Source organism: Aquarana catesbeiana, linkage group LG03 (assembly GCF_042186555.1).
Source record: "Aquarana catesbeiana isolate 2022-GZ linkage group LG03, ASM4218655v1, whole genome shotgun sequence".
NCBI lineage: Eukaryota > Metazoa > Chordata > Amphibia > Anura > Ranidae > Aquarana > Aquarana catesbeiana.
Genome location: NC_133326.1, coordinates 599,665,961 through 599,688,709, shown reverse-complemented (window position 1 = coordinate 599,688,709; position 22,749 = coordinate 599,665,961). Strand labels below are relative to the sequence as shown.

General features: G+C 42.9%; 25 non-coding genes across 25 annotated transcripts; all 25 read left to right on the top strand.

Annotated features, from left to right (window-relative positions):
• Positions 1-64: 64 nt before the first annotated feature.
• Positions 65-137, top strand: TRNAR-CCU (transfer RNA arginine (anticodon CCU)). Its single transcript has one exon. It is a non-coding gene; the product is annotated as a tRNA-Arg (tRNA).
• Positions 138-1,170: 1,033 nt separating this feature from the next.
• Positions 1,171-1,263, top strand: TRNAI-UAU (transfer RNA isoleucine (anticodon UAU)). Its single transcript is given in 2 exon segments — positions 1,171-1,208; positions 1,228-1,263. It is a non-coding gene; the product is annotated as a tRNA-Ile (tRNA).
• Positions 1,264-2,002: 739 nt separating this feature from the next.
• Positions 2,003-2,075, top strand: TRNAR-CCU (transfer RNA arginine (anticodon CCU)). Its single transcript has one exon. It is a non-coding gene; the product is annotated as a tRNA-Arg (tRNA).
• Positions 2,076-3,104: 1,029 nt separating this feature from the next.
• Positions 3,105-3,197, top strand: TRNAI-UAU (transfer RNA isoleucine (anticodon UAU)). The gene is given in 2 exon segments: positions 3,105-3,142; positions 3,162-3,197. It is a non-coding gene; the product is annotated as a tRNA-Ile (tRNA).
• Positions 3,198-3,613: 416 nt separating this feature from the next.
• Positions 3,614-3,686, top strand: TRNAR-CCU (transfer RNA arginine (anticodon CCU)). The gene has a single exon. It is a non-coding gene; the product is annotated as a tRNA-Arg (tRNA).
• A 983-nt stretch (positions 3,687-4,669) lies between these two features.
• TRNAI-UAU (transfer RNA isoleucine (anticodon UAU)) lies at positions 4,670-4,762 on the top strand. Its single transcript is given in 2 exon segments — positions 4,670-4,707; positions 4,727-4,762. It is a non-coding gene; the product is annotated as a tRNA-Ile (tRNA).
• A 416-nt stretch (positions 4,763-5,178) lies between these two features.
• Positions 5,179-5,251, top strand: TRNAR-CCU (transfer RNA arginine (anticodon CCU)). Its single transcript has one exon. It is a non-coding gene; the product is annotated as a tRNA-Arg (tRNA).
• Positions 5,252-6,781: 1,530 nt separating this feature from the next.
• On the top strand, positions 6,782-6,874 carry TRNAI-UAU (transfer RNA isoleucine (anticodon UAU)). The gene is given in 2 exon segments: positions 6,782-6,819; positions 6,839-6,874. It is a non-coding gene; the product is annotated as a tRNA-Ile (tRNA).
• Positions 6,875-7,290: 416 nt separating this feature from the next.
• On the top strand, positions 7,291-7,363 carry TRNAR-CCU (transfer RNA arginine (anticodon CCU)). Its single transcript has one exon. It is a non-coding gene; the product is annotated as a tRNA-Arg (tRNA).
• Positions 7,364-8,396: 1,033 nt separating this feature from the next.
• On the top strand, positions 8,397-8,489 carry TRNAI-UAU (transfer RNA isoleucine (anticodon UAU)). Its single transcript is given in 2 exon segments — positions 8,397-8,434; positions 8,454-8,489. It is a non-coding gene; the product is annotated as a tRNA-Ile (tRNA).
• Positions 8,490-8,905: 416 nt separating this feature from the next.
• On the top strand, positions 8,906-8,978 carry TRNAR-CCU (transfer RNA arginine (anticodon CCU)). The gene has a single exon. It is a non-coding gene; the product is annotated as a tRNA-Arg (tRNA).
• A 1,019-nt stretch (positions 8,979-9,997) lies between these two features.
• Positions 9,998-10,090, top strand: TRNAI-UAU (transfer RNA isoleucine (anticodon UAU)). Its single transcript is given in 2 exon segments — positions 9,998-10,035; positions 10,055-10,090. It is a non-coding gene; the product is annotated as a tRNA-Ile (tRNA).
• A 739-nt stretch (positions 10,091-10,829) lies between these two features.
• On the top strand, positions 10,830-10,902 carry TRNAR-CCU (transfer RNA arginine (anticodon CCU)). Its single transcript has one exon. It is a non-coding gene; the product is annotated as a tRNA-Arg (tRNA).
• A 1,029-nt stretch (positions 10,903-11,931) lies between these two features.
• Positions 11,932-12,024, top strand: TRNAI-UAU (transfer RNA isoleucine (anticodon UAU)). The gene is given in 2 exon segments: positions 11,932-11,969; positions 11,989-12,024. It is a non-coding gene; the product is annotated as a tRNA-Ile (tRNA).
• A 739-nt stretch (positions 12,025-12,763) lies between these two features.
• On the top strand, positions 12,764-12,836 carry TRNAR-CCU (transfer RNA arginine (anticodon CCU)). Its single transcript has one exon. It is a non-coding gene; the product is annotated as a tRNA-Arg (tRNA).
• A 1,033-nt stretch (positions 12,837-13,869) lies between these two features.
• TRNAI-UAU (transfer RNA isoleucine (anticodon UAU)) lies at positions 13,870-13,962 on the top strand. Its single transcript is given in 2 exon segments — positions 13,870-13,907; positions 13,927-13,962. It is a non-coding gene; the product is annotated as a tRNA-Ile (tRNA).
• Positions 13,963-14,701: 739 nt separating this feature from the next.
• Positions 14,702-14,774, top strand: TRNAR-CCU (transfer RNA arginine (anticodon CCU)). Its single transcript has one exon. It is a non-coding gene; the product is annotated as a tRNA-Arg (tRNA).
• A 1,033-nt stretch (positions 14,775-15,807) lies between these two features.
• TRNAI-UAU (transfer RNA isoleucine (anticodon UAU)) lies at positions 15,808-15,900 on the top strand. Its single transcript is given in 2 exon segments — positions 15,808-15,845; positions 15,865-15,900. It is a non-coding gene; the product is annotated as a tRNA-Ile (tRNA).
• A 739-nt stretch (positions 15,901-16,639) lies between these two features.
• Positions 16,640-16,712, top strand: TRNAR-CCU (transfer RNA arginine (anticodon CCU)). Its single transcript has one exon. It is a non-coding gene; the product is annotated as a tRNA-Arg (tRNA).
• Positions 16,713-17,745: 1,033 nt separating this feature from the next.
• Positions 17,746-17,838, top strand: TRNAI-UAU (transfer RNA isoleucine (anticodon UAU)). The gene is given in 2 exon segments: positions 17,746-17,783; positions 17,803-17,838. It is a non-coding gene; the product is annotated as a tRNA-Ile (tRNA).
• A 739-nt stretch (positions 17,839-18,577) lies between these two features.
• On the top strand, positions 18,578-18,650 carry TRNAR-CCU (transfer RNA arginine (anticodon CCU)). The gene has a single exon. It is a non-coding gene; the product is annotated as a tRNA-Arg (tRNA).
• Positions 18,651-19,683: 1,033 nt separating this feature from the next.
• On the top strand, positions 19,684-19,776 carry TRNAI-UAU (transfer RNA isoleucine (anticodon UAU)). Its single transcript is given in 2 exon segments — positions 19,684-19,721; positions 19,741-19,776. It is a non-coding gene; the product is annotated as a tRNA-Ile (tRNA).
• A 416-nt stretch (positions 19,777-20,192) lies between these two features.
• On the top strand, positions 20,193-20,265 carry TRNAR-CCU (transfer RNA arginine (anticodon CCU)). Its single transcript has one exon. It is a non-coding gene; the product is annotated as a tRNA-Arg (tRNA).
• A 975-nt stretch (positions 20,266-21,240) lies between these two features.
• On the top strand, positions 21,241-21,333 carry TRNAI-UAU (transfer RNA isoleucine (anticodon UAU)). Its single transcript is given in 2 exon segments — positions 21,241-21,278; positions 21,298-21,333. It is a non-coding gene; the product is annotated as a tRNA-Ile (tRNA).
• A 416-nt stretch (positions 21,334-21,749) lies between these two features.
• TRNAR-CCU (transfer RNA arginine (anticodon CCU)) lies at positions 21,750-21,822 on the top strand. Its single transcript has one exon. It is a non-coding gene; the product is annotated as a tRNA-Arg (tRNA).
• Positions 21,823-22,749: the final 927 nt, after the last annotated feature.

Here is a 22,749-nt window from a genome sequence, read left to right as displayed (position 1 = left end):
TGTAAAGTAAGAGAACGGATGACTTATGAATGAAAAAAAAAGGGTGTGCATGCATCCAGTGCAAGCCCCAGTGGCCTAATGGATAAGGCACTGGCCTCCTAAGCCAGGGATTGTGGGTTCGAGTCCCATCTGGGGTGCTCGAGAACTTGCTTGGCTCTGTCTAAAGCAAGGCTTTCAAATAAAATCTTTAGAAGTTCCCTTTCCTGATGCCTTAATTAATATGTGTGCCTCTTACTAGTAGAACTCACAATTAGTTGAGCATCATGCTATCAGCTGAACAGAATCTTCTGCAAGATGGCTACAAGTCCTCTTGTCCAATACCAAATCTCCTGCAATGTTTCTGCCAAACAATGTCTTCAACTCCCCACAAAGGAAAAGCTGCTTTTATTAGGAAGGAGCTTTGCATTTTGTCCGACGTTCTCCTGACATCCCATTGTGGCATGCAAATCCGGTGGGCTAAAATCTTCAAGCAAAAAGGCCATCCTGACAAGTAGCGTTGGTAAGACGTGTTTTTCCTGATGTATCAACATATATGAATAGCAATCAGCATCACTCCTTAGAGGTGTGCCTCCTTTGCTTCACATGACATGGCGTTGTTGCATTTTTTGAGATTTGCACTGATAGCCACTGCTTTGGGACATGTTCAGAAGTCTTCTTGCCGCAAACAGTCAGAAACAGAATCTCATGTGAATCCGCAGCTTTTCTGCCAAATAGAGCATTAAAATGCTCAACACAGTGTCTGGATAGTGGCATTTTAAATGTATTAACAACTCTTGTGTTTTATCTGGGTTTACGCACAAACTGACTTTGGTCCAAAGGTACTTGGTATTTGGTATTACCTTCCACTTCTTGGTTTACAGTGGACCTTTTAGTAACTTTTAGTAACTTTGGCATGAATATATTCCTAACACGTCACAATAGCAGTTGCAATATCATTTTTTCTTTCAAAAAAGTTTTACTTTTTATTTTTAAAAAACTGTCCTTGAGCTCCAGTCAAGTGGCTTTGGCAGTGTTTTTTTTCTAGGAGCACTTATAAGCTACCATTTCTTGCTATGAGAGAAAATCAATTCTCTTTTGTCTGGGGTAAGCAGGATTTTAGGTTTTGGATCACTTGGAGGTCTGTTTTAAACCGAGGAGAGATGGATAATGGATCTTTCGGATGACGCCCGCGCTCCAGTGGCGCAATCGGTCAGCGCGCGGTACTTATATGGCAGTACTTGTTGAGCAATGCCGAGGTTGTGAGTTCGAGCCTCACCTGGAGTATGCTTTTTCTTGCTTTTTGCCTTTCTTAATGGAAAATGTCGTCTGCACTTGCACCCTACGGCCTGAGAACTTTACCACAAGGCAGTAAGCGCCCAAAGAAACTTAAGGTTCTTTCCTCAGTGGTGCTTGAATGAGTTGTCTTTCAGTTACACTGACCACATTCTTTAAACTCTGGACCAAAACTGATAACGAGAATGTGCGCCTTCTACTTGTTGAAAAGAGGCGTGGAGCGCTGCGACATGGCTTTTCCCTTTCAGAAAGCTCATTCTTCTAACTTTGTAGCTCAAACCACTTGCAATTCTGTAGCAAGTTTGCAAGGGAAAATAAATCAAAGACTTTGCCACCCTTACCTTGTAAAATGTCGTCTGCACTTGCACCCTACGGCCTGAGAACTTTACCACAAGGCAGTAAGCGCCCAAAGAAACTTAAGGTTCTTTCCTCAGTGGTGCTTGAATGAGTTGTCTTTCAGTTACACTGACCACATTCTTTAAACTCTGGACCAAAACTGATAACGAGAATGTGCGCCTTCTACTTGTTGAAAAGAGGCGTGGAGCGCTGCGACATGGCTTTTCCCTTTCAGAAAGCTCATTCTTCTAACTTTGTAGCTCAAACCACTTGCAATTCTGTAGCAAGTTTGCAAGGGAAAATAAATCAAAGACTTTGCCACCCTTACCTTGTAAAGTAAGAGAACGGATGACTTATGAATGAAAAAAAAAGGGTGTGCATGCATCCAGTGCAAGCCCCAGTGGCCTAATGGATAAGGCACTGGCCTCCTAAGCCAGGGATTGTGGGTTCGAGTCCCATCTGGGGTGCTCGAGAACTTGCTTGGCTCTGTCTAAAGCAAGGCTTTCAAATAAAATCTTTAGAAGTTCCCTTTCCTGATGCCTTAATATGTGTGCCTCTTACTAGTAGAACTCACAATTAGTTGAGCATCATGCTATCAGCTGAACAGAATCTTCTGCAAGATGGCTACAAGTCCTCTTGTCCAATACCAAATCTCCTGCAATGTTTCTGCCAAACAATGTCTTCAACTCCCCACAAAGGAAAAGCTGCTTTTATTAGGAAGGAGCTTTGCATTTTGTCCGACGTTCTCCTGACATCCCATTGTGGCATGCAAATCCGGTGGGCTAAAATCTTCAAGCAAAAAGGCCATCCTGACAAGTAGCGTTGGTAAGACGTGTTTTTCCTGATGTATCAACATATATGAATAGCAATCAGCATCACTCCTTAGAGGTGTGCCTCCTTTGCTTCACATGACATGGCGTTGTTGCATTTTTTGAGATTTGCACTGATAGCCACTGCTCTGGGACATGTTCAGAAGTCTTCTTGCCGCAAACAGTCAGAAACAGAATCTCATGTGAATCCGCAGCTTTTCTGCCAAATAGAGCATTAAAATGCTCAACACAGTGTCTGGATAGTGGCATTTTAAATGTATTAACAACTCTTGTGTTTTATCTGGGTTTACGCACAAACTGACTTTGGTCCAAAGGTACTTGGTATTTGGTATTACCTTCCACTTCTTGGTTTACAGTGGACCTTTTAGTAACTTTTAGTAACTTTGGCATGAATATATTCCTAACACGTCACAATAGCAGTTGCAATATCATTTTTTCTTTCAAAAAAGTTTTACTTTTTATTTTTAAAAAACTGTCCTTGAGCTCCAGTCAAGTGGCTTTGGCAGTGTTTTTTTTCTAGGAGCACTTATAAGCTACCATTTCTTGCTATGAGAGAAAATCAATTCTCTTTTGTCTGGGGTAAGCAGGATTTTAGGTTTTGGATCACTTGGAGGTCTGTTTTAAACCGAGGAGAGATGGATAATGGATCTTTCGGATGACGCCCGCGCTCCAGTGGCGCAATCGGTCAGCGCGCGGTACTTATATGGCAGTACTTGTTGAGCAATGCCGAGGTTGTGAGTTCGAGCCTCACCTGGAGCATGCTTTTTCTTGCTTTTTGCCTTTCTTAATGGAAAATGTCGTCTGCACTTGCACCCTACGGCCTGAGAACTTTACCACAAGGCAGTAAGCGCCCAAAGAAACTTAAGGTTCTTTCCTCAGTGGTGCTTGAATGAGTTGTCTTTCAGTTACACTGACCACATTCTTTAAACTCTGGACCAAAACTGATAACGAGAATGTGCGCCTTCTACTTGTTGAAAAGAGGCGTGGAGCGCTGCGACATGGCTTTTCCCTTTCAGAAAGCTCATTCTTCTAACTTTGTAGCTCAAACCGCTTGCAATTCTGTAGCAAGTTTGCAAGGGAAAATAAATCAAAGACTTTGCCACCCTTACCTTGTAAAGTAAGAGAACGGATGACCTATGAATGAAAAAAAAAGGGTTTGCATGTGTCCAGTGCAAGCCCCAGTGGCCTAATGGATAAGGCACTGGCCTCCTAAGCCAGGGATTGTGGGTTCGAGTCCCATCTGGGGTGCTCGAGAACTTGCTTGGCTCTGTCTAAAGCAAGGCTTTCAAATAAAATCTTTAGAAGTTACCTTTCCTGATGCCTTAATTAATATGTGTGCCTCTTATTAGTAGAACTCAAAATTAGTTGAGCATCATGCTATCAGCTGAACAGAATCTTCTGCAAGATGGCTACAAGTCCAAATCTCCTGCAATGTTTCAGCCAAACAATGTCTTCAACTCCCCACAAAGGAAAAGCTGCTTTTATTAGGAAGGAGCTTTGCATTTTGTCCGACGTTCTCCTGACATCCCATTGTGGCATGCAAATCCGGTGGGCTAAAATCTTCAAGCAAAAAGGCCATCCTGACAAGTAGCGTTGGTAAGACGTGTTTTTCCTGATGTATCAACATATATGAATAGCAATCAGCATCACTCCTTAGAGGTGTGCCTCCTTTGCTTCACATGACATGGCGTTGTTGCATTTTTTGAGATTTGCACTGATAGCCACTGCTCTGGGACATGTTCAGAAGTCTTCTTGCCGCAAACAGTCAGAAACAGAATCTCATGTGAATCCGCAGCTTTTCTGCCAAATAGAGCATTAAAATGCTCAACACAGTGTCTGGATAGTGGCATTTTAAATGTATTAACAACTCTTGTGTTTTATCTGGGTTTACGCACAAACTGACTTTGGTCCAAAGGTACTTGGTATTTGGTATTACCTTCCACTTCTTGGTTTACAGTGGACCTTTTAGTAACTTTTCATAGCAGTTGCAATATCATTTTTTCTTTCAAAAAAGTTTTACTTTTTATTTTTAAAAAACTGTCCTTGAGCTCCAGTCAAGTGGCTTTGGCAGTGTTTTTTTTCTAGGAGCACTTATAAGCTACCATTTCTTGCTATGAGAGAAAATCAATTCTCTTTTGTCTGGGGTAAGCAGGATTTTAGGTTTTGGATCACTTGGAGGTCTGTTTTAAACCGAGGAGAGATGGATAATGGATCTTTCGGATGATGCCCGCGCTCCAGTGGCGCAATCGGTCAGCGCGCGGTACTTATATGGCAGTACTTGTTGAGCAATGCCGAGGTTGTGAGTTCGAGCCTCACCTGGAGCATGCTTTTTCTTGCTTTTTGCCTTTCTTAATGGAAAATGTCGTCTGCACTTGCACCCTACGGCCTGAGAACTTTACCACAAGGCAGTAAGCGCCCAAAGAAACTTAAGGTTCTTTCCTCAGTGGTGCTTGAATGAGTTGTCTTTCAGTTACACTGACCACATTCTTTAAACTCTGGACCAAAACTGATAACGAGAATGTGCGCCTTCTACTTGTTGAAAAGAGGCGTGGAGCGCTGCGACATGGCTTTTCCCTTTCAGAAAGCTCATTCTTCTAACTTTGTAGCTCAAACCACTTGCAATTCTGTAGCAAGTTTGCAAGGGAAAATAAATCAAAGACTTTGCCACCCTTACCTTGTAAAGTAAGAGAACGGATGACTTATGAATGAAAAAAAAAGGGTTTGCATGCATCCAGTGCAAGCCCCAGTGGCCTAATGGATAAGGCACTGGCCTCCTAAGCCAGGGATTGTGGGTTCGAGTCCCATCTGGGGTGCTCAAGAACTTGCTTGGCTCTGTCTAAAGCAAGGCTTTCAAATAAAATCTTTAGAAGTTACCTTTCCTGATGCCTTAAAGGGGTTGTAAAGGTAAAAATTTTTTCACCTTAATGCATTCTATGCATTAAGGTGAAAAAACTTCTGACAGAACCGCCGCCCCCAGGCCCCCCGTTTTACTTACCTGACGCCTCGAAAGTCAGCTTCGCGTTCCCGACATCTGTTCCTCCGCTCACCCTGGCCGCTGATTGGCTGCAGTGGATGGATTGAAAGCAGCGCAGCCATTGGCTCGCGCTGCTGTCAATCACATCCGATGACGCGACGCGCCGGGGGGCGGGGCCGAGTGATACAGCGAGCGGCTATAGCCGCCGGCTGTATCACGGGAGCGCGCCCGCAAGCACTCACCACCGTGCGAGGGAGCTCGCATTAAGGTGGTGAATGCTTGCGGGGAGGAGCTGAAACAGCCGCCGAGGGACCCCAGAAGACGAGGTTCGGGGCCACTCTGTGCAGAACGAGCTGCACAGTGAAGGTAAGTATAACATGTTTGTTATTTAAAAAAAAAAAAAAAAAACACCTTTACAACCGCTTTAATTAATATGTGTGCCTCTTATTAGTAGAACTCACAATTAGTTGAGCATCATGCTATCAGCTGAACAGAATCTTCTGCAAGATGGCTAGAAGTCCAAATCTCCTGCAATGTTTCAGCCAAACAATGTCTTCAACTCCCCACAAAGGAAAAGCTGCTTTTATTAGGAAGGAGCTTTGCATTTTGTCCGACGTTCTCCTGACATCCCATTGTGGCATGCAAATCCGGTGGGCTAAAATCTTCAAGCAAAAAGGCCATCCTGACAAGTAGCGTTGGTAAGACGTGTTTTTCCTGATGTATCAACATATATGAATAGCAATCAGCATCACTCCTTAGAGGTGTGCCTCCTTTGCTTCACATGACATGGCGTTGTTGCATTTTTTGAGATTTGCACTGATAGCCACTGCTCTGGGACATGTTCAGAAGTCTTCTTGCCGCAAACAGTCAGAAACAGAATCTCATGTGAATCCGCAGCTTTTCTGCCAAATAGAGCATTAAAATGCTCAACACAGTGTCTGGATAGTGGCATTTTAAATGTATTAACAACTCTTGTGTTTTATCTGGGTTTACGCACAAACTGACTTTGGTCCAAAGGTACTTGGTATTTGGTATTACCTTCCACTTCTTGGTTTACAGTGGACCTTTTAGTAACTTTTAGTAACTTTTGCATGAATATATTCCTAACACGTCACAATAGCAGTTGCAATATCATTTTTTCTTTCAAAAAAGTTTTACTTTTTATTTTTAAAAAACTGTCCTTGAGCTCCAGTCAAGTGGCTTTGGCAGTGGTTTTTTTCTAGGAGCACTTATAAGCTACCATTTCTTGCTATGAGAGAAAATCAATTCTCTTTTGTCTGGGGTAAGCAGGATTTTAGGTTTTGGATCACTTGGAGGTCTGTTTTAAACCGAGGAGAGATGGATAATGGATCTTTCGGATGATGCCCGCGTTCCAGTGGCGCAATCGGTCAGCGCGCGGTACTTATATGGCAGTACTTGTTGAGCAATGCCGAGGTTGTGAGTTCGAGCCTCACCTGGAGCATGCTTTTTCTTGCTTTTTGCCTTTCTTAATGGAAAATGTCGTCTGCACTTGAACCCTACGGCCTGAGAACTTTACCACAAGGCAGTAAGCGCCCAAAGAAACTTAAGGTTCTTTCCTCAGTGGTGCTTGAATGAGTTGTCTTTCAGTTACACTGACCACATTCTTTAAACTCTGGACCAAAACTGATAACGAGAATGTGCGCCTTCTACTTGTTGAAAAGAGGCGTGGAGCGCTGCGACATGGCTTTTCCCTTTCAGAAAGCTCATTCTTCTAACTTTGTAGCTCAAACCGCTTGCAATTCTGTAGCAAGTTTGCAAGGGAAAATAAATCAAAGACTTTGCCACCCTTACCTTGTAAAGTAAGAGAACGGATGACTTATGAATGAAAAAAAAAGGGTTTGCATGTATCCAGTGCAAGCCCCAGTGGCCTAATGGATAAGGCACTGGCCTCCTAAGCCAGGGATTGTGGGTTCGAGTCCCATCTGGCGTGCTCGAGAACTTGCTTGGCTCTGTCTAAAGCAAGGCTTTCAAATAAAATCTTTAGAAGTTCCCTTTCCTGATGCCTTAATTAATATGTGTGCCTCTTATTAGTAGAACTCACAATTAGTTGAGCATCATGCTATCAGCTGAACAGAATCTTCTGCAAGATGGCTACAAGTCCTCTTGTCCAATACCAAATCTCCTGCAATGTTTCTGCCAAACAATGTCTTCAGCTCCCCACAAAGGAAAAGCTGCTTTTATTAGGAAGGAGCTTTGCATTTTGTCCGACGTTCTCCTGACATCCCATTGTGGCATGCAAATCCGGTGGGCTAAAATCTTCAAGCAAAAAGGCCATCCTGACAAGTAGCGTTGGTAAGACGTGTTTTTCCTGATGTATCAACATATATGAATAGCAATCAGCATCACTCCTTAGAGGTGTGCCTCCTTTGCTTCACATGACATGGCGTTGTTGCATTTTTTGAGATTTGCACTGATAGCCACTGCTCTGGGACATGTTCAGAAGTCTTCTTGCCGCAAACAGTCAGAAACAGAATCTCATGTGAATCCGCAGCTTTTCTGCCAAATAGAGCATTAAAATGCTCAACACAGTGTCTGGATAGTGGCATTTTAAATGTATTAACAACTCTTGTGTTTTATCTGGGTTTACGCACAAACTGACTTTGGTCCAAAGGTACTTGGTATTTGGTATTACCTTCCACTTCTTGGTTTACAGTGGACCTTTTAGTAACTTTTAGTAACTTTGGCATGAATATATTCCTAACACGTCACAATAGCAGTTGCAATATCATTTTTTCTTTCAAAAAAGTTTTACTTTTTATTTTTAAAAAACTGTCCTTGAGCTCCAGTCAAGTGGCTTTGGCAGTGTTTTTTTTCTAGGAGCACTTATAAGCTACCATTTCTTGCTATGAGAGAAAATCAATTCTCTTTTGTCTGGGGTAAGCAGGATTTTAGGTTTTGGATCACTTGGAGGTCTGTTTTAAACCGAGGAGAGATGGATAATGGATCTTTCGGATGACGCCCGCGCTCCAGTGGCGCAATCGGTCAGCGCGCGGTACTTATATGGCAGTACTTGTTGAGCAATGCCGAGGTTGTGAGTTCGAGCCTCACCTGGAGCATGCTTTTTCTTGCTTTTTGCCTTTCTTAATGGAAAATGTCGTCTGCACTTGCACCCTACGGCCTGAGAACTTTACCACAAGGCAGTAAGCGCCCAAAGAAACTTAAGGTTCTTTCCTCAGTGGTGCTTGAATGAGTTGTCTTTCAGTTACACTGACCACATTCTTTAAACTCTGGACCAAAACTGATAACGAGAATGTGCGCCTTCTACTTGTTGAAAAGAGGCGTGGAGCGCTGCGACATGGCTTTTCCCTTTCAGAAAGCTCATTCTTCTAACTTTGTAGCTCAAACCGCTTGCAATTCTGTAGCAAGTTTGCAAGGGAAAATAAATCAAAGACTTTGCCACCCTTACCTTGTAAAGTAAGAGAACGGATGACTTATGAATGAAAAAAAAAGGGTTTGCATGTGTCCAGTGCAAGCCCCAGTGGCCTAATGGATAAGGCACTGGCCTCCTAAGCCAGGGATTGTGGGTTCGAGTCCCATCTGGGGTGCTCGAGAACTTGCTTGGCTCTGTCTAAAGCAAGGCTTTCAAATAAAATCTTTAGAAGTTACCTTTCCTGATGCCTTAATTAATATGTGTGCCTCTTATTAGTAGAACTCAAAATTAGTTGAGCATCATGCTATCAGCTGAACAGAATCTTCTGCAAGATGGCTACAAGTCCAAATCTCCTGCAATGTTTCAGCCAAACAATGTCTTCAACTCCCCACAAAGGAAAAGCTGCTTTTATTAGGAAGGAGCTTTGCATTTTGTCCGACGTTCTCCTGACATCCCATTGTGGCATGCAAATCCGGTGGGCTAAAATCTTCAAGCAAAAAGGCCATCCTGACAAGTAGCGTTGGTAAGACGTGTTTTTCCTGATGTATCAACATATATGAATAGCAATCAGCATCACTCCTTAGAGGTGTGCCTCCTTTGCTTCACATGACATGGCGTTGTTGCATTTTTTGAGATTTGCACTGATAGCCACTGCTCTGGGACATGTTCAGAAGTCTTCTTGCCGCAAACAGTCAGAAACAGAATCTCATGTGAATCCGCAGCTTTTCTGCCAAATAGAGCATTAAAATGCTCAACACAGTGTCTGGATAGTGGCATTTTAAATGTATTAACAACTCTTGTGTTTTATCTGGGTTTACGCACAAACTGACTTTGGTCCAAAGGTACTTGGTATTTGGTATTACCTTCCACTTCTTGGTTTACAGTGGACCTTTTAGTAACTTTTAGTAACTTTGGCATGAATATATTCCTAACACGTCACAATAGCAGTTGCAATATCATTTTTTCTTTCAAAAAAGTTTTACTTTTTATTTTTAAAAAACTGTCCTTGAGCTCCAGTCAAGTGGCTTTGGCAGTGTTTTTTTTCTAGGAGCACTTATAAGCTACCATTTCTTGCTATGAGAGAAAATCAATTCTCTTTTGTCTGGGGTAAGCAGGATTTTAGGTTTTGGATCACTTGGAGGTCTGTTTTAAACCGAGGAGAGATGGATAATGGATCTTTCGGATGACGCCCGCGCTCCAGTGGCGCAATCGGTCAGCGCGCGGTACTTATATGGCAGTACTTGTTGAGCAATGCCGAGGTTGTGAGTTCGAGCCTCACCTGGAGCATGCTTTTTCTTGCTTTTTGCCTTTCTTAATGGAAAATGTCGTCTGCACTTGCACCCTACGGCCTGAGAACTTTACCACAAGGCAGTAAGCACCCAAAGAAACTTAAGGTTCTTTCCTCAGTGGTGCTTGAATGAGTTGTCTTTCAGTTACACTGACCACATTCTTTAAACTCTGGACCAAAACTGATAACGAGAATGTGCGCCTTCTACTTGTTGAAAAGAGGCGTGGAGCGCTGCGACATGGCTTTTCCCTTTCAGAAAGCTCATTCTTCTAACTTTGTAGCTCAAACCACTTGCAATTCTGTAGCAAGTTTGCAAGGGAAAATAAATCAAAGACTTTGCCACCCTTACCTTGTAAAATGTCGTCTGCACTTGCACCCTACGGCCTGAGAACTTTACCACAAGGCAGTAAGCGCCCAAAGAAACTTAAGGTTCTTTCCTCAGTGGTGCTTGAATGAGTTGTCTTTCAGTTACACTGACCACATTCTTTAAACTCTGGACCAAAACTGATAACGAGAATGTGCGCCTTCTACTTGTTGAAAAGAGGCGTGGAGCGCTGCGACATGGCTTTTCCCTTTCAGAAAGCTCATTCTTCTAACTTTGTAGCTCAAACCACTTGCAATTCTGTAGCAAGTTTGCAAGGGAAAATAAATCAAAGACTTTGCCACCCTTACCTTGTAAAGTAAGAGAACGGATGACTTATGAATGAAAAAAAAAGGGTGTGCATGCATCCAGTGCAAGCCCCAGTGGCCTAATGGATAAGGCACTGGCCTCCTAAGCCAGGGATTGTGGGTTCGAGTCCCATCTGGGGTGCTCGAGAACTTGCTTGGCTCTGTCTAAAGCAAGGCTTTCAAATAAAATCTTTAGAAGTTCCCTTTCCTGATGCCTTAATATGTGTGCCTCTTACTAGTAGAACTCACAATTAGTTGAGCATCATGCTATCAGCTGAACAGAATCTTCTGCAAGATGGCTACAAGTCCTCTTGTCCAATACCAAATCTCCTGCAATGTTTCTGCCAAACAATGTCTTCAACTCCCCACAAAGGAAAAGCTGCTTTTATTAGGAAGGAGCTTTGCATTTTGTCCGACGTTCTCCTGACATCCCATTGTGGCATGCAAATCCGGTGGGCTAAAATCTTCAAGCAAAAAGGCCATCCTGACAAGTAGCGTTGGTAAGACGTGTTTTTCCTGATGTATCAACATATATGAATAGCAATCAGCATCACTCCTTAGAGGTGTGCCTCCTTTGCTTCACATGACATGGCGTTGTTGCATTTTTTGAGATTTGCACTGATAGCCACTGCTCTGGGACATGTTCAGAAGTCTTCTTGCCGCAAACAGTCAGAAACAGAATCTCATGTGAATCCGCAGCTTTTCTGCCAAATAGAGCATTAAAATGCTCAACACAGTGTCTGGATAGTGGCATTTTAAATGTATTAACAACTCTTGTGTTTTATCTGGGTTTACGCACAAACTGACTTTGGTCCAAAGGTACTTGGTATTTGGTATTACCTTCCACTTCTTGGTTTACAGTGGACCTTTTAGTAACTTTTAGTAACTTTTGCATGAATATATTCCTAACACGTCACAATAGCAGTTGCAATATCATTTTTTCTTTCAAAAAAGTTTTACTTTTTATTTTTAAAAAACTGTCCTTGAGCTCCAGTCAAGTGGCTTTGGCAGTGTTTTTTTTCTAGGAGCACTTATAAGCTACCATTTCTTGCTATGAGAGAAAATCAATTCTCTTTTGTCTGGGGTAAGCAGGATTTTAGGTTTTGGATCACTTGGAGGTCTGTTTTAAACCGAGGAGAGATGGATAATGGATCTTTCGGATGACGCCCGCGCTCCAGTGGCGCAATCGGTCAGCGCGCGGTACTTATATGGCAGTACTTGTTGAGCAATGCCGAGGTTGTGAGTTCGAGCCTTACCTGGAGCATGCTTTTTCTTGCTTTTTGCCTTTCTTAATGGAAAATGTCGTCTGCACTTGCACCCTACGGCCTGAGAACTTTACCACAAGGCAGTAAGCGCCCAAAGAAACTTAAGGTTCTTTCCTCAGTGGTGCTTGAATGAGTTGTCTTTCAGTTACACTGACCACATTCTTTAAACTCTGGACCAAAACTGATAACGAGAATGTGCGCCTTCTACTTGTTGAAAAGAGGCGTGGAGCGCTGCGACATGGCTTTTCCCTTTCAGAAAGCTCATTCTTCTAACTTTGTAGCTCAAACCACTTGCAATTCTGTAGCAAGTTTGCAAGGGAAAATAAATCAAAGACTTTGCCACCCTTACCTTGTAAAATGTCGTCTGCACTTGCACCCTACGGCCTGAGAACTTTACCACAAGGCAGTAAGCGCCCAAAGAAACTTAAGGTTCTTTCCTCAGTGGTGCTTGAATGAGTTGTCTTTCAGTTACACTGACCACATTCTTTAAACTCTGGACCAAAACTGATAACGAGAATGTGCGCCTTCTACTTGTTGAAAAGAGGCGTGGAGCGCTGCGACATGGCTTTTCCCTTTCAGAAAGCTCATTCTTCTAACTTTGTAGCTCAAACCACTTGCAATTCTGTAGCAAGTTTGCAAGGGAAAATAAATCAAAGACTTTGCCACCCTTACCTTGTAAAGTAAGAGAACGGATGACTTATGAATGAAAAAAAAAGGGTGTGCATGCATCCAGTGCAAGCCCCAGTGGCCTAATGGATAAGGCACTGGCCTCCTAAGCCAGGGATTGTGGGTTCGAGTCCCATCTGGGGTGCTCGAGAACTTGCTTGGCTCTGTCTAAAGCAAGGCTTTCAAATAAAATCTTTAGAAGTTCCCTTTCCTGATGCCTTAATTAATATGTGTGCCTCTTACTAGTAGAACTCACAATTAGTTGAGCATCATGCTATCAGCTGAACAGAATCTTCTGCAAGATGGCTACAAGTCCTCTTGTCCAATACCAAATCTCCTGCAATGTTTCTGCCAAACAATGTCTTCAACTCCCCACAAAGGAAAAGCTGCTTTTATTAGGAAGGAGCTTTGCATTTTGTCCGACGTTCTCCTGACATCCCATTGTGGCATGCAAATCCGGTGGGCTAAAATCTTCAAGCAAAAAGGCCATCCTGACAAGTAGCGTTGGTAAGACGTGTTTTTCCTGACGTATCAACATATATGAATAGCAATCAGCATCACTCCTTAGAGGTGTGCCTCCTTTGCTTCACATGACATGGCGTTGTTGCATTTTTTGAGATTTGCACTGATAGCCACTGCTTTGGGACATGTTCAGAAGTCTTCTTGCCGCAAACAGTCAGAAACAGAATCTCATGTGAATCCGCAGCTTTTCTGCCAAATAGAGCATTAAAATGCTCAACACAGTGTCTGGATAGTGGCATTTTAAATGTATTAACAACTCTTGTGTTTTATCTGGGTTTACGCACAAACTGACTTTGGTCCAAAGGTACTTGGTATTTGGTATTACCTTCCACTTCTTGGTTTACAGTGGACCTTTTAGTAACTTTTAGTAACTTTGGCATGAATATATTCCTAACACGTCACAATAGCAGTTGCAATATCATTTTTTCTTTCAAAAAAGTTTTACTTTTTATTTTTAAAAAACTGTCCTTGAGCTCCAGTCAAGTGGCTTTGGCAGTGTTTTTTTTCTAGGAGCACTTATAAGCTACCATTTCTTGCTATGAGAGAAAATCAATTCTCTTTTGTCTGGGGTAAGCAGGATTTTAGGTTTTGGATCACTTGGAGGTCTGTTTTAAACCGAGGAGAGATGGATAATGGATCTTTCGGATGACGCCCGCGCTCCAGTGGCGCAATCGGTCAGCGCGCGGTACTTATATGGCAGTACTTGTTGAGCAATGCCGAGGTTGTGAGTTCGAGCCTCACCTGGAGTATGCTTTTTCTTGCTTTTTGCCTTTCTTAATGGAAAATGTCGTCTGCACTTGCACCCTACGGCCTGAGAACTTTACCACAAGGCAGTAAGCGCCCAAAGAAACTTAAGGTTCTTTCCTCAGTGGTGCTTGAATGAGTTGTCTTTCAGTTACACTGACCACATTCTTTAAACTCTGGACCAAAACTGATAACGAGAATGTGCGCCTTCTACTTGTTGAAAAGAGGCGTGGAGCGCTGCGACATGGCTTTTCCCTTTCAGAAAGCTCATTCTTCTAACTTTGTAGCTCAAACCACTTGCAATTCTGTAGCAAGTTTGCAAGGGAAAATAAATCAAAGACTTTGCCACCCTTACCTTGTAAAATGTCGTCTGCACTTGCACCCTACGGCCTGAGAACTTTACCACAAGGCAGTAAGCGCCCAAAGAAACTTAAGGTTCTTTCCTCAGTGGTGCTTGAATGAGTTGTCTTTCAGTTACACTGACCACATTCTTTAAACTCTGGACCAAAACTGATAACGAGAATGTGCGCCTTCTACTTGTTGAAAAGAGGCGTGGAGCGCTGCGACATGGCTTTTCCCTTTCAGAAAGCTCATTCTTCTAACTTTGTAGCTCAAACCACTTGCAATTCTGTAGCAAGTTTGCAAGGGAAAATAAATCAAAGACTTTGCCACCCTTACCTTGTAAAGTAAGAGAACGGATGACTTATGAATGAAAAAAAAAGGGTGTGCATGCATCCAGTGCAAGCCCCAGTGGCCTAATGGATAAGGCACTGGCCTCCTAAGCCAGGGATTGTGGGTTCGAGTCCCATCTGGGGTGCTCGAGAACTTGCTTGGCTCTGTCTAAAGCAAGGCTTTCAAATAAAATCTTTAGAAGTTCCCTTTCCTGATGCCTTAATTAATATGTGTGCCTCTTACTAGTAGAACTCACAATTAGTTGAGCATCATGCTATCAGCTGAACAGAATCTTCTGCAAGATGGCTACAAGTCCTCTTGTCCAATACCAAATCTCCTGCAATGTTTCAGCCAAACAATGTCTTCAACTCCCCACAAAGGAAAAGCTGCTTTTATTAGGAAGGAGCTTTGCATTTTGTCCGACGTTCTCCTGACATCCCATTGTGGCATGCAAATCCGGTGGGCTAAAATCTTCAAGCAAAAAGGCCATCCTGACAAGTAGCGTTGGTAAGACGTGTTTTTCCTGATGTATCAACATATATGAATAGCAATCAGCATCACTCCTTAGAGGTGTGCCTCCTTTGCTTCACATGACATGGCGTTGTTGCATTTTTTGAGATTTGCACTGATAGCCACTGCTCTGGGACATGTTCAGAAGTCTTCTTGCCGCAAACAGTCAGAAACAGAATCTCATGTGAATCCGCAGCTTTTCTGCCAAATAGAGCATTAAAATGCTCAACACAGTGTCTGGATAGTGGCATTTTAAATGTATTAACAACTCTTGTGTTTTATCTGGGTTTACGCACAAACTGACTTTGGTCCAAAGGTACTTGGTATTTGGTATTACCTTCCACTTCTTGGTTTACAGTGGACCTTTTAGTAACTTTTAGTAACTTTTGCATGAATATATTCCTAACACGTCACAATAGCAGTTGCAATATCATTTTTTCTTTCAAAAAAGTTTTACTTTTTATTTTTAAAAAACTGTCCTTGAGCTCCAGTCAAGTGGCTTTGGCAGTGTTTTTTTTCTAGGAGCACTTATAAGCTACCATTTCTTGCTATGAGAGAAAATCAATTCTCTTTTGTCTGGGGTAAGCAGGATTTTAGGTTTTGGATCACTTGGAGGTCTGTTTTAAACCGAGGAGAGATGGATAATGGATCTTTCAGATGACGCCCGCGCTCCAGTGGCGCAATCGGTCAGCGCGCGGTACTTATATGGCAGTACTTGTTGAGCAATGCCGAGGTTGTGAGTTCGAGCCTTACCTGGAGCATGCTTTTTCTTGCTTTTTGCCTTTCTTAATGGAAAATGTCGTCTGCACTTGCACCCTACGGCCTGAGAACTTTACCACAAGGCAGTAAGCGCCCAAAGAAACTTAAGGTTCTTTCCTCAGTGGTGCTTGAATGAGTTGTCTTTCAGTTACACTGACCACATTCTTTAAACTCTGGACCAAAACTGATAACGAGAATGTGCGCCTTCTACTTGTTGAAAAGAGGCGTGGAGCGCTGCGACATGGCTTTTCCCTTTCAGAAAGCTCATTCTTCTAACTTTGTAGCTCAAACCACTTGCAATTCTGTAGCAAGTTTGCAAGGGAAAATAAATCAAAGACTTTGCCACCCTTACCTTGTAAAATGTCGTCTGCACTTGCACCCTACGGCCTGAGAACTTTACCACAAGGCAGTAAGCGCCCAAAGAAACTTAAGGTTCTTTCCTCAGTGGTGCTTGAATGAGTTGTCTTTCAGTTACACTGACCACATTCTTTAAACTCTGGACCAAAACTGATAACGAGAATGTGCGCCTTCTACTTGTTGAAAAGAGGCGTGGAGCGCTGCGACATGGCTTTTCCCTTTCAGAAAGCTCATTCTTCTAACTTTGTAGCTCAAACCACTTGCAATTCTGTAGCAAGTTTGCAAGGGAAAATAAATCAAAGACTTTGCCACCCTTACCTTGTAAAGTAAGAGAACGGATGACTTATGAATGAAAAAAAAAGGGTGTGCATGCATCCAGTGCAAGCCCCAGTGGCCTAATGGATAAGGCACTGGCCTCCTAAGCCAGGGATTGTGGGTTCGAGTCCCATCTGGGGTGCTCGAGAACTTGCTTGGCTCTGTCTAAAGCAAGGCTTTCAAATAAAATCTTTAGAAGTTCCCTTTCCTGATGCCTTAATTAATATGTGTGCCTCTTACTAGTAGAACTCACAATTAGTTGAGCATCATGCTATCAGCTGAACAGAATCTTCTGCAAGATGGCTACAAGTCCTCTTGTCCAATACCAAATCTCCTGCAATGTTTCTGCCAAACAATGTCTTCAACTCCCCACAAAGGAAAAGCTGCTTTTATTAGGAAGGAGCTTTGCATTTTGTCCGACGTTCTCCTGACATCCCATTGTGGCATGCAAATCCGGTGGGCTAAAATCTTCAAGCAAAAAGGCCATCCTGACAAGTAGCGTTGGTAAGACGTGTTTTTCCTGATGTATCAACATATATGAATAGCAATCAGCATCACTCCTTAGAGGTGTGCCTCCTTTGCTTCACATGACATGGCGTTGTTGCATTTTTTGAGATTTGCACTGATAGCCACTGCTTTGGGACATGTTCAGAAGTCTTCTTGCCGCAAACAGTCAGAAACAGAATCTCATGTGAATCCGCAGCTTTTCTGCCAAATAGAGCATTAAAATGCTCAACACAGTGTCTGGATAGTGGCATTTTAAATGTATTAACAACTCTTGTGTTTTATCTGGGTTTACGCACAAACTGACTTTGGTCCAAAGGTACTTGGTATTTGGTATTACCTTCCACTTCTTGGTTTACAGTGGACCTTTTAGTAACTTTTAGTAACTTTGGCATGAATATATTCCTAACACGTCACAATAGCAGTTGCAATATCATTTTTTCTTTCAAAAAAGTTTTACTTTTTATTTTTAAAAAACTGTCCTTGAGCTCCAGTCAAGTGGCTTTGGCAGTGTTTTTTTTCTAGGAGCACTTATAAGCTACCATTTCTTGCTATGAGAGAAAATCAATTCTCTTTTGTCTGGGGTAAGCAGGATTTTAGGTTTTGGATCACTTGGAGGTCTGTTTTAAACCGAGGAGAGATGGATAATGGATCTTTCGGATGACGCCCGCGCTCCAGTGGCGCAATCGGTCAGCGCGCGGTACTTATATGGCAGTACTTGTTGAGCAATGCCGAGGTTGTGAGTTCGAGCCTCACCTGGAGTATGCTTTTTCTTGCTTTTTGCCTTTCTTAATGGAAAATGTCGTCTGCACTTGCACCCTACGGCCTGAGAACTTTACCACAAGGCAGTAAGCGCCCAAAGAAACTTAAGGTTCTTTCCTCAGTGGTGCTTGAATGAGTTGTCTTTCAGTTACACTGACCACATTCTTTAAACTCTGGACCAAAACTGATAACGAGAATGTGCGCCTTCTACTTGTTGAAAAGAGGCGTGGAGCGCTGCGACATGGCTTTTCCCTTTCAGAAAGCTCATTCTTCTAACTTTGTAGCTCAAACCACTTGCAATTCTGTAGCAAGTTTGCAAGGGAAAATAAATCAAAGACTTTGCCACCCTTACCTTGTAAAATGTCGTCTGCACTTGCACCCTACGGCCTGAGAACTTTACCACAAGGCAGTAAGCGCCCAAAGAAACTTAAGGTTCTTTCCTCAGTGGTGCTTGAATGAGTTGTCTTTCAGTTACACTGACCACATTCTTTAAACTCTGGACCAAAACTGATAACGAGAATGTGCGCCTTCTACTTGTTGAAAAGAGGCGTGGAGCGCTGCGACATGGCTTTTCCCTTTCAGAAAGCTCATTCTTCTAACTTTGTAGCTCAAACCACTTGCAATTCTGTAGCAAGTTTGCAAGGGAAAATAAATCAAAGACTTTGCCACCCTTACCTTGTAAAGTAAGAGAACGGATGACTTATGAATGAAAAAAAAAGGGTGTGCATGCATCCAGTGCAAGCCCCAGTGGCCTAATGGATAAGGCACTGGCCTCCTAAGCCAGGGATTGTGGGTTCGAGTCCCATCTGGGGTGCTCGAGAACTTGCTTGGCTCTGTCTAAAGCAAGGCTTTCAAATAAAATCTTTAGAAGTTCCCTTTCCTGATGCCTTAATTAATATGTGTGCCTCTTACTAGTAGAACTCACAATTAGTTGAGCATCATGCTATCAGCTGAACAGAATCTTCTGCAAGATGGCTACAAGTCCTCTTGTCCAATACCAAATCTCCTGCAATGTTTCTGCCAAACAATGTCTTCAACTCCCCACAAAGGAAAAGCTGCTTTTATTAGGAAGGAGCTTTGCATTTTGTCCGACGTTCTCCTGACATCCCATTGTGGCATGCAAATCCGGTGGGCTAAAATCTTCAAGCAAAAAGGCCATCCTGACAAGTAGCGTTGGTAAGACGTGTTTTTCCTGATGTATCAACATATATGAATAGCAATCAGCATCACTCCTTAGAGGTGTGCCTCCTTTGCTTCACATGACATGGCGTTGTTGCATTTTTTGAGATTTGCACTGATAGCCACTGCTCTGGGACATGTTCAGAAGTCTTCTTGCCGCAAACAGTCAGAAACAGAATCTCATGTGAATCCGCAGCTTTTCTGCCAAATAGAGCATTAAAATGCTCAACACAGTGTCTGGATAGTGGCATTTTAAATGTATTAACAACTCTTGTGTTTTATCTGGGTTTACGCACAAACTGACTTTGGTCCAAAGGTACTTGGTATTTGGTATTACCTTCCACTTCTTGGTTTACAGTGGACCTTTTAGTAACTTTTAGTAACTTTGGCATGAATATATTCCTAACACGTCACAATAGCAGTTGCAATATCATTTTTTCTTTCAAAAAAGTTTTACTTTTTATTTTTAAAAAACTGTCCTTGAGCTCCAGTCAAGTGGCTTTGGCAGTGTTTTTTTTCTAGGAGCACTTATAAGCTACCATTTCTTGCTATGAGAGAAAATCAATTCTCTTTTGTCTGGGGTAAGCAGGATTTTAGGTTTTGGATCACTTGGAGGTCTGTTTTAAACCGAGGAGAGATGGATAATGGATCTTTCGGATGACGCCCGCGCTCCAGTGGCGCAATCGGTCAGCGCGCGGTACTTATATGGCAGTACTTGTTGAGCAATGCCGAGGTTGTGAGTTCGAGCCTCACCTGGAGCATGCTTTTTCTTGCTTTTTGCCTTTCTTAATGGAAAATGTCGTCTGCACTTGCACCCTACGGCCTGAGAACTTTACCACAAGGCAGTAAGCGCCCAAAGAAACTTAAGGTTCTTTCCTCAGTGGTGCTTGAATGAGTTGTCTTTCAGTTACACTGACCACATTCTTTAAACTCTGGACCAAAACTGATAACGAGAATGTGCGCCTTCTACTTGTTGAAAAGAGGCGTGGAGCGCTGCGACATGGCTTTTCCCTTTCAGAAAGCTCATTCTTCTAACTTTGTAGCTCAAACCGCTTGCAATTCTGTAGCAAGTTTGCAAGGGAAAATAAATCAAAGACTTTGCCACCCTTACCTTGTAAAGTAAGAGAACGGATGACTTATGAATGAAAAAAAAAGGGTTTGCATGTGTCCAGTGCAAGCCCCAGTGGCCTAATGGATAAGGCACTGGCCTCCTAAGCCAGGGATTGTGGGTTCGAGTCCCATCTGGGGTGCTCGAGAACTTGCTTGGCTCTGTCTAAAGCAAGGCTTTCAAATAAAATCTTTAGAAGTTACCTTTCCTGATGCCTTAATTAATATGTGTGCCTCTTATTAGTAGAACTCAAAATTAGTTGAGTATCAGCTGAACAGAATCTTCTGCAAGATGGCTACAAGTCCAAATCTCCTGCAATGTTTCAGCCAAACAATGTCTTCAACTCCCCACAAAGGAAAAGCTGCTTTTATTAGGAAGGAGCTTTGCATTTTGTCCGACGTTCTCCTGACATCCCATTGTGGCATGCAAATCCGGTGGGCTAAAATCTTCAAGCAAAAAGGCCATCCTGACAAGTAGCGTTGGTAAGACGTGTTTTTCCTGATGTATCAACATATATGAATAGCAATCAGCATCACTCCTTAGAGGTGTGCCTCCTTTGCTTCACATGACATGGCGTTGTTGCATTTTTTGAGATTTGCACTGATAGCCACTGCTCTGGGACATGTTCAGAAGTCTTCTTGCCGCAAACAGTCAGAAACAGAATCTCATGTGAATCCGCAGCTTTTCTGCCAAATAGAGCATTAAAATGCTCAACACAGTGTCTGGATAGTGGCATTTTAAATGTATTAACAACTCTTGTGTTTTATCTGGGTTTACGCACAAACTGACTTTGGTCCAAAGGTACTTGGTATTTGGTATTACCTTCCACTTCTTGGTTTACAGTGGACCTTTTAGTAACTTTTCATAGCAGTTGCAATATCATTTTTTCTTTCAAAAAAGTTTTACTTTTTATTTTTAAAAAACTGTCCTTGAGCTCCAGTCAAGTGGCTTTGGCAGTGTTTTTTTTCTAGGAGCACTTATAAGCTACCATTTCTTGCTATGAGAGAAAATCAATTCTCTTTTGTCTGGGGTAAGCAGGATTTTAGGTTTTGGATCACTTGGAGGTCTGTTTTAAACCGAGGAGAGATGGATAATGGATCTTTCGGATGATGCCCGCGCTCCAGTGGCGCAATCGGTCAGCGCACGGTACTTATATGGCAGTACTTGTTGAGCAATGCCGAGGTTGTGAGTTCGAGCCTCACCTGGAGCATGCTTTTTCTTGCTTTTTGCCTTTCTTAATGGAAAATGTCGTCTGCACTTGCACCCTACGGCCTGAGAACTTTACCACAAGGCAGTAAGCGCCCAAAGAAACTTAAAGTTCTTTCCTCAGTGGTGCTTGAATGAGTTGTCTTTCAGTTACACTGACCACATTCTTTAAACTCTGGACCAAAACTGATAACGAGAATGTGCGCCTTCTACTTGTTGAAAAGAGGCGTGGAGCGCTGCGACATGGCTTTTCCCTTTCAGAAAGCTCATTCTTCTAACTTTGTAGCTCAAACCACTTGCAATTCTGTAGCAAGTTTGCAAGGGAAAATAAATCAAAGACTTTGCCACCCTTACCTTGTAAAGTAAGAGAACGGATGACTTATGAATGAAAAAAAAAGGGTTTGCATGCATCCAGTGCAAGCCCCAGTGGCCTAATGGATAAGGCACTGGCCTCCTAAGCCAGGGATTGTGGGTTCGAGTCCCATCTGGGGTGCTCAAGAACTTGCTTGGCTCTGTCTAAAGCAAGGCTTTCAAATAAAATCTTTAGAAGTTACCTTTCCTGATGCCTTAAAGGGGTTGTAAAGGTAAAAATTTTTTCACCTTAATGCATTCTATGCATTAAGGTGAAAAAACTTCTGACAGAACCGCCGCCCCCAGGCCCCCCGTTTTACTTACCTGACGCCTCGAAAGTCAGCTTCGCGTTCCCGACATCTGTTCCTCCGCTCACCCTGGCCGCTGATTGGCTGCAGTGGATGGATTGAAAGCAGCGCAGCCATTGGCTCGCGCTGCTGTCAATCACATCCGATGACGCGACGCGCCGGGGGGCGGGGCCGAGTGATACAGCGAGCGGCTATAGCCGCCGGCTGTATCACGGGAGCGCGCCCGCAAGCACTCACCACCGTGCGAGGGAGCTCGCATTAAGGTGGTGAATGCTTGCGGGGAGGAGCTGAAACAGCCGCCGAGGGACCCCAGAAGACGAGGTTCGGGGCCACTCTGTGCAGAACGAGCTGCACAGTGAAGGTAAGTATAACATGTTTGTTATTTAAAAAAAAAAAAAAAAAACACCTTTACAACCGCTTTAATTAATATGTGTGCCTCTTATTAGTAGAACTCACAATTAGTTGAGCATCATGCTATCAGCTGAACAGAATCTTCTGCAAGATGGCTACAAGTCCAAATCTCCTGCAATGTTTCAGCCAAACAATGTCTTCAACTCCCCACAAAGGAAAAGCTGCTTTTATTAGGAAGGAGCTTTGCATTTTGTCCGACGTTCTCCTGACATCCCATTGTGGCATGCAAATCCGGTGGGCTAAAATCTTCAAGCAAAAAGGCCATCCTGACAAGTAGCGTTGGTAAGACGTGTTTTTCCTGATGTATCAACATATATGAATAGCAATCAGCATCACTCCTTAGAGGTGTG